The sequence below is a fragment of the Lathyrus oleraceus genome, chromosome 6 (genome assembly GCF_024323335.1).
Source record: "Lathyrus oleraceus cultivar Zhongwan6 chromosome 6, CAAS_Psat_ZW6_1.0, whole genome shotgun sequence".
Classification (NCBI taxonomy): Eukaryota; Viridiplantae; Streptophyta; class Magnoliopsida; order Fabales; family Fabaceae; genus Lathyrus; species Lathyrus oleraceus.
In genome coordinates, this window is record NC_066584.1 from 489,913,176 (window position 1) to 489,922,679 (window position 9,504).

General features: G+C 37.4%; 1 non-coding gene across 1 annotated transcript; it reads left to right on the top strand.

The window, feature by feature from the left end:
* LOC127099021 (small nucleolar RNA R71) lies at window positions 1-107 on the top strand. Its single transcript, XR_007793669.1, has one exon. It is a non-coding gene; the product is annotated as a small nucleolar RNA R71 (small nucleolar RNA).
* The last annotated feature ends 9,397 nt before the right edge of the window (window positions 108-9,504 follow it).

Genomic DNA, 9,504 nt, shown 5'->3' on the forward strand with positions numbered 1-9,504 from the left:
AGGCCAAGGTGTGGGCAAACTCTTAACTACTCCTTGTATCTCTCCCAAGCTTCAAAAATTGATTCTCCTTGGTTTTGAGTAAATCTAGTTATTTGGTTTCGAAGAACAGCAGTCTTACTAGGGGGAAAATATCTAGCAAGGAATACTCTCCTAAGGTCTTCCAAGGTAGTTATTGAGTTAGTTGGAAGTGAATCTGAAATTATGGTATCAGATATGAGATGTCGAAGGTAATGTCATGACACTAATATCTGAGTAATGCAAACAGAATAAAGATAGAGAATAGTAATGCAAAATACACAAGCAATTGTTAACCAAGTTCGGTCCAACTCACCTACCTCTGGGGGCTACCAAGCCAGGAAGGAAATTCACTAAAATAGAATCAGTTCAAAGACTTTCCGTACACTTCAACAAGTTACAGTCTTTCTCACCTAATCTCTACCCGTGCAATTTCTACCTAAGCACTCTTAGATATGAGAACCCACTCACTTGTGATTTTAAACAACAATCCCTTGAGAAAAGAAAACACTTTTCAATAACACACTCTTGATTTTACTTCACAGTTTCAATCAAGAAAACACACTCTTGATCTTGCTACACAGTTTCAATCAAGAAGACACACTCTTGATCTTGCTTAACAACTTTGATCAAGAAGACACACACTTGATCTTGCTTCACATCTTTGATCAAGTAGACACACACTTGATCTTGCTTCACAACTTTGATCAAGTAGACACACACTCTTGCTTAACAGCTTTAGAGTGACAAATTACAACCACAAATCAGACCAATTCAATCATCAATGGATGACTTGAATGGCTTACAAGTCTTACGACTAAACAAGATACAAACCCTAGCTCTCTCTCTGTATTTCGCTCAGTATTGGTTGTGTGTTCAACAGGTTTTCCAAGTCCCTTTTTATAGAAGCTTTCAGCTGGGCTTGGACATCTTGAAAACCCTAAATCTATTTTCCAATCAAATCTTCTTATGACAGTTGGTTAGATCTCTTTGGAAAATAAGTAAATCAGGTTGTAATCCATGATTGAATGCGCCTGCAAATCAGATCTTCAATCATACATAGATCGCCATTAATTGTGCATCACAAAACACCAGACATTCATACTGAATGTTCTATGTACAGGATGTCATGACATCGGGTCTGACATCCTGGAACAATTCCTGCATAACTTCATAATTCCTTTTATAAATTCCAGCAGGTACAACCATATCATATGTCATGTCATTATGTATGACATTCTGAAACAATCCTGCATGATCATGTCTTTCATTTAAACTCCAACAGGTACACATCATCAGATGCCATGTCATTATGACATTCTGATATAATCCTGCATGATCATGTTCTTGAATTCCAACAGGTACACAGGATATCTCATGTTAAGACATCACACATGACATCTTGTGAACACTCTTTGTTTTACCAAAATTGCTGCCAACACTTAGAACCAACAAACTCCCCCTTTGGCAAATTTTGGCTAAAACATATATCTGTCCTTTTCGTTCACAAGAAAACTATCAGCAGTTTAAACAACATAACAGTAGTTTAATATACAGCAGAAGCAAATACAATTACTAGTTATAGCTACTAGTAATATACACATGCACAAGGGTACTTCTCCTCCCCCTAAATCTGTGGAACACATCAGACACATCAGACATCTCCTTTGACATTTGTAAAACAGTGCACCACCACATACATCTCCTCACAGCTTCAGCTCCACATAGACACTCCACATAAACACTTCTCCCCCTTTTTAGTCAAAATTGACCAAAGGTGACCAATTCTCATAACATCAGCAACACCAGAACAATCTTCATTACACCATACCTCACAAACTCCTTGCTCTTTTTGTGAGAACCATCCAGAGACTCCTTTGATTGCTTATAGATTCTCATAATCACAAATCCCCAATTTCCCTATTAAACATTCAAATTGATTGGCATCCAAGGCTTTTGTGAATATGTCAGCTAATTGCCTCTCTGTAGGAACATGCTCCAGTGCTATGATCTTCTCTTCCACATGTTCTCTGATGAAGTGATGCCTAATATCAATGTGCTTTGTCCTGCTGTGCTGAATAGGATTTTTGGAGATTTTATAGCACTTAGGTTATCCCAGTATAATGTCATGACTTCTCGTGTGACATTGTATTCAGACACTATTTGTTTCATCCAGACCAGTTGAGAACAGCTACTTCCAGCTGCTATGTATTCAACTTCAGCAGTGGATAGAGATACACAGTTCTGTTTCTTGTTAAACCATGATATCAGATTGTTACCTAAGATAAAACATCCTCATAATGTGCTTTTCCTATCATCAGCACTTCCAGCCCAGTCAGCATCACAGTATCCAGTCAGCATAGATCCAGACCCATGAGTATACAACATCCCATAGTCACTGGTGCCATTGACATATTTCAGTATTCTCTTCACTTGGTTTATGTGACTGACTTTTGGTTCAGCTTGATATCTAGCACAGACACCAACACCAAATGCAATGTCTAGTCTGCTTGAAGCAGACTGCCTATCATGCTTCTGTATAGACTCTGATCTACACTTATACCATTTTCATCTTTGGAGATTTTCATATGTGTAGGAGCAGGTGTCCTTTTATGGCTTGCATTCTCCATGCCAAACTTCTTCACAATGTTCTTGGCATACTTGCTTTGAGATAGGAAAATAGAATCTTCCATCTGTTTGACTTGTAGCCCAAGAAAATATGTCAGTTTTCTAACAAGGCTCATCTCAAACTCAGATTGCATTTGTCTGACAAGGTGTTCAACCATCTGTTCTGACATCCCACCAAATATAATGTCATCTACATAAATTTGTGCCACCATGAGCTTCCCTCCTTCATTCTTCACAAACAGAGTTTTGTCAATACCTCCTTTTTTGTATCCATTATCAGTGAAGAATATTGTGAGTCTCTCATACCAAGCCCTGGGGGCTTCCTTCAACCCATAAAGGGCTTTCTTCAATCTGTACACATGTTGTGGAAGATTTGGATCTATGAATCCTTTAGGTTGTTCAACATACACTTCTTCATTTAGGTAACCATTTAAGAAGGCACTTTTTACATCAATTTGGAACAGTTTGAATTTCAGAATACACGCTACTCCAAGCAATAATCTAATGGACTCAAGGTGAGCTACATGAGCAAAAGTTTCATCAAAGTCTACCCCTTCAACTTGAGTGTATCCTTGAGCTACTAATCTTGCTTTGTTCTTAGTAATAATCCCTTGTTCAACAGATTTAATCTTATATACCCACTTTGTACCTATGACATTTACTCTTTTAGGCCGAAGGAACTAGTTCCCATACTTCATTCCTCTTGAATTGACCTAATTCCTCCTACATGGCATTGATCCAAATCTCATTAGTCAAAGCTTCCTTGACAATCTTAGGTTCAATTTTTGACACAAAGCAGCCATGTGAGATCATTTCCCTCGATCTAGTAATGACTCCTTTAGTTGGATCTCCTATGATAAGATCTTTGGGATGATCCTTCTGAATTCTGATAGAGGGTCCCTTGTCAAGTTTGTCGTCTTCAGGTTCAGTTTGAGGAGGTTCACTTTCCTTATTTATGTCTGAGAAGTCAGCTGGGGAATCATTCAGAGATGTCTCAACATCGTCTGTGACATTAGTCTGTTGGTCATCAACCACAACATTAATGGATTCCATCAATACATTAGTTCTGGAATTGAAGACCCTGTAAGCTCTGCTGTTTGTAGAGTAGCCCATAAATATTCCCTCATCGCTTTTGGGGTCCATCTTCCTTATATGCTCACGATCAACCAAGATATAGCATTTTCTACCAAATACATAGAAGTATTTGACTGTAGGTTTTCTTCCTTTCCAGACTTCATATAGGGTTGCGGGAGTTCCTTTCTTTAATGTCACTCTGTTGTGAACATAGCAGGCTGTGTTCATGGCTTCAGCCCAAAAATGGTAGGGCAACTTCTTAGCATGTATCATAGCTCTGGCCGATTCTTGGAGAGTTCTATTTCTTCTTTCCACCACACCATTTTGCTGAGGAGTGATGGGAGATGAGAACTCATGGTGAATTCCTTCTGAGGAGCAGAATTCAGGAAATTTGCTGTTCTCAAATTCCATCCCATGATCACTTTTAATTTTGATGACAGGACTTTCCTTTTCTCTTTGTAGTTTTAGACAAAGCTCCTTGAAGACTTCAAACACATCAAATTTTTCTCTTATGAAATTGATCTAGGTGTATCTGGAGAAATCATCCACCACCATATACGCATACTTCTTCCCACCAAGACTTTCTACTTGCATTGGTCCCATTAAATCCATATGGAGGAGTTCCAAAACATTGGTAGTGGTGTCATGTCTGAGCTTCTGGTGTGACATCCTTGTGTGTTTACCAATCTGGCATTCTCCACAAATTTTTTCTTCATTAATCTTTAGGTTGGGAATTCCTCTAACAGCTTTAACAGATATGATCCTTTTCATACATTTAAGATGCAGGTGGCCCAATCTTTGATGCCATATTTTTACTTCTTCCTCTTTGGCAAAGGTACACATTGAAGAGTAACCAGTTTCTTGAGAGCTCTACATGTAGCAGTTCTCTTTTGACCTCACTCCTTTCATGATTACTTCATTTTCTTTGTTAGTAATCAGATGTTCAGTTCTAGTGAAGTTTACATTCAGACCTTGATCACACAGTTGACTGATGCTTATTAGATTAGTAGTTAATCCCTTGACAAGTAGGACATTGTCAAGGTTAGGAACTCCAGGGAAGTTCAACTTACCCATTTCCTTGATTTCACCCTTTGCTCCATCACCAAAGGTAACATAACTCATGGCATGATGTAGCACCTAAAATTTGCACCTCCCATTTTGTACATACATTTTCATGAATAGGTCATTAACATTACATTGTCCATTGCATAGCATTGCATTGTCCTTTGCCCAAGTGCAAGCCATCAGACAAGATTAGGTCAACTAGTTAGGAGGATCAGTCAAACAAGCAAGCAAGTGCATTTCTCAAGGAAGTAAAGCCCTAGGGTTGGTTCAGCATGTTCACATGACCTAGGGGTCCTTTTGAAGTGGTTTGGTCAAAGATTGGGTGCTCAGAAATCATGAGTCATTGTTCAATCCACCTGAAACCCTAGAAAGTCAACTGTGGTCAACTGTGCTTGAATTCGTGGATTTGAAGGTGGGAGATGGTTTGAGAGGCTTTATTCATGTCCATACAAGTCTCATTTGACATTTCAAAGATCAACATGGAAGAATCTGAGATCAGATGAAAAGTTTCCAAAAATAGTAAGTGACATGTAATTGGAAATTGCCAAAAATAGAAAGTTCTTCTCCTCAAATTTACATCATCATACAAGCTTCAAATGAAATTTTGTCCAACATGAAAGTTGAAGATATTGCTCTCACCTTTCCAAAAAGTTCAAGAACATCCATTTCTCATTTGTGGTTGGAAAGTTATGATCAAATCATTATTAAGAAAAGTTGAACTTCAAGGAGGCATAACTCTTGAACCATTTGGCCAAATTGAGTGAGGTTTTTTGCTACAAGTCACATTTGACATGTTCTATCCAAATCCTTCATCACATTTCATCAAAAGTCATCACATCAAAATGGCATTTTTTAAGTGACTTGAATTTAAAAAGGGAGAGTTAAAAAAGTGACTTTCAAAATAAGCATTTTCTACACTTTCTATCAATTGCATTTGATTAAAAAATGATATTTGGAGTGGATTTAGGCCCATTTTCGTGTATTGTAGCATGCACCCCATGCACATGAAGGTGAATTAGCAATTGCACATAAACACTCATTTTCATTAACCATTGCATTTTGCTTAACCATAATTAACAAGGTGGATTAGCAGGACATATAAAATCATAATTCTAACAGAATTTCAGATTAAGAAACATTCACACAGATCTAGATCTAAGAATTGCAATTTCTCTCCACTTTTTCTCTTCACTTTTTCTGCAAGTTTCTTCCAATCCCTTGCCATTTCCACGCTTGAATCATCATCTACAATCATCACTGAGCTGGATTCAAGAAAGAGAGCAAAGATTTCAAGCTGTTTCAAGCACTGTTACATTGAACATCATCCATGGCAGCTGCTGATTTGAGCTATATCCAAGACCATTGAGCTTCGATTCTTCACTCATTCATCTCCTGGACCATCAAAGAAGTGTTGTTTCTACACTACAAGGCCAAACAACCACGAATCCATTTATGCTCTTCAAATCAGGTTGGAATTCGAACCTTGCTAATGATGAAATGTTGATATGCTTATCATAGATCTTGCCATGCTGATTGTACTGCACTTTGAATCGTGAAATTTCATTGAGTTTTGAGAGAGTTATGTTGATTTGAATTTTGATGAGTGAAACTTGTTTTGATCGATCCGAGTTTGTTGGCATGAATTAAGCTTAATTGTTGTTATATTGTTCATGTGCATGAGAAGAGGAATCCATGGATGTATAGTTTGTAGATTTTCATGAATGCTTGTTCTTGCTGGAAAATTGATTGAAGAACATGATGGATGTTCATGAACCCTAAAAAACACAATTCCAGATCGCGTTTGATCTGTTTTGCCTGGCTTTGCATGGTTTTTGTTGTTAGCGTGCCATGAGACCAATCACGCCCTGCCACCGCATAAAATGAAACGCGGCGTTTCATCACTTCAGCATCATATTTACAAGTTTGCCATTATATCACATTTAATCCATTATTTCATTTTCTTTTTCAATTTAAATTTCATTTTATATGCTGATCTTAGAAAAATCATAAGTCCTTCAATATTGGTACAAATGAGATGGGATTTTTTGCACCTTGTTCCTCATGATCTCTAGTATTCTATGGTGATTTTTCCAGAATTTGTGAACGTGTGGATTTTTAAATTGCCTAGGGTTTGTTCATGTGTGTCCAATTTGTGTATGCCTTGCCATTTTGCTTGTGAAATGATGATGCTTAATCCAATGAGGCTGAATTTTTCTGTGCTTAAAATAGACATATTCATGGTCATTTTGGTATGAAGTTTGTGATTTTATCATTCCTGGTTGATGAGATATGATTTTTTGAATAGAGGTGTGACAATTTGTGTCACACCATTCTTGTCCAATTTGATGATTTTTGTTACCATGCCATATGAACTCAAAATAATCTGAATCTTTGCATGTTAGTACTTATGAATGTTGAGCATGCTTGTGAATTTTCCTGGAATTTTTGATTTCATTTTCTATTTGTTTGATAATTTCTCCCTTGCTTGACCAATTGTTGACTTCTTGTGAGACATGATTTTATATGATTTGTGAAATTCTTGTTGTTAATTGGATGGACTTGAAATCTGGCATGAGTATTATAGACATCTTGAAGTTTGCCATGGCTTTGATTTCATTCATTTATCATGCTTGGTCTCTGTTTTATGATTGCTTGAAGTTGATGCTTAATTTGGTGCCTTGTATGAGCTTGTTTGAACTTGTGTTGACTTGATGAATTTAATTGCCTTGCTTCCCTTGGTCCAAATGACTTGAAATTTGGTGTGTAGGTCATTGGATGAGTGCTGTTTAGCCATGATATTTTTGGTGATTTATTGAAATATTCTTGAGTTGATTTGAATTGAATCATTCTGTTTGCTTCTATGAACTTCAAATTGCATACTTTGTACTCTTTGCTTCATGAAATGATAATGGTTGATGATATGAATGTGAAACCACTTGGATTTGTTTCCTAATTGTTTGATATTGATTTTGGATAAGTTTCATGTTCTGTTTTAGTTTTTTGCTATCATTTTGACCCTAGTCTTGTACTAGTGGTTTGTGCTCTCACATTTGAGCTTTGTTTCAGGTCAAAGGGAACAATTGCCATGCTTAATGATGCTTACTCAATTGGAGTTGACCTATTGATTGTTGATGACTAACTTTGGTTTATTTTGTAGGGTTTGAGACTTGTACCTTGTGCCTTATGGCTTGCACCTTTGTGCATTGACTGTTGTTTGCTTGTGTACAGTTGTACAATTAACTGTTGACCTTTGCTGTTTGATTTCTGTTTGAGTTGAGTACTGATTATCTTGGATTGTTTTCAGGTACTTTAGTTGCTATAGTTCCCTTGTGAACTAGCTCTTGCTTTGCTTGCTAGCTTGAGCATTGAGGTATAATGATCTCTTCTCCATGTAGTCTGGAAGACCTGGCCTGTTATTTGGCCAGGCACCTGTCTGAAGTCCTCCTTAAGAGGCAATGTTTGTGCTTGTTTATATTTGTCCCTGTACATATTCAAAGACCTCCTAAGTGAAGAGGCATTGGCAGATACAAGGGATGTGCAATCCATCCCCTGCTATTCTGTGTGTCATCTGCTTTCCTCACACCACTGTGTTGATGCATTGCAGATACTAACCCCAGATCATTGTACATTGTGTCAGTCATATGTGTAGAAGGGTTCCCACCTTTTGAACCCACACATTCTTGTCTTAAGCTCTCCCAGGCCAGGGATAAGAGCTGTGAAGTCTCATCTTCACTTCTCATTCATCTGCTTCACCCTAACTCTCAATGTTAGGGTTAAGAGCTAACATTACCCTGTTACAGTGGTTTGTTTGTCGAGGTTGATATGACCCCTCGACTAAAACCTGACCTTGATTGAGCCAACTGATTGCATATAGTGTGTGCTATTTGTGCTTGTGTGTTTGTTCTTTTTTAGTTTAGCTTACTTCCAGTGCAAGTTAGGGTTAGTTTGGCTTGCTCCCTGTGCAAGTCATGTTTAGGATAGCTTGCTTCCTGTGCAAGTTAGATAGCAACCTTGACTTAGGGATGATTTTGCGTGATAACATCTAGGCTCGAGTCGTAGTCTCCCTAGTTGTGTCTCCCTCTGTTATCTGGTTAGGCTAGTCCTGTGTCCCTTCGTAGGGGAACTACGTCGCCCTGATCCTCATACCAGATGAGGTACGTAGGCAGGAGATGAGCTAATCTCTCTAGGCGCCCTTTTGTTTTGTCTTTGTGTGTGTTAGGAGATGGATGTAAGTGTTGAAAAGTATATCTTCGGCAAATATTTTATATCGTATCCACAGAGATTGGTTGATATTACCGCCGTTCTATAATCCAAATGTTATAAGTTTAGAGAGTAACAAGGTTGTTTTGTTTGGAAAATTATCTTGTGAGTAAATGGTAATAAAAACTGTAAAATGGTTTTAGTCAATTATAAAAGCTTGGCAAGATTGGAGTTCACTATTTCAAGTGTTTATGATTCCTTATGATAAATAAATAGATTCAAGATTATTGATGATGTTCAAGTATCCTCTCAAATTCATTTATGTTTAAATGATATTGTGATAATCACTATATTGATCCTTAGACGATCTCTCCACCTAACTATCAATATAGCAATCTTTAATGCTTAATACCAAAGAAAAGTAATGAATAAATCTATCTCTACAACTTATTCACTACTTGAAAATCTATTTTATGTCAAGACTCAAATAATCTCTCTCGACAACTACTCAAATCTGGTTTT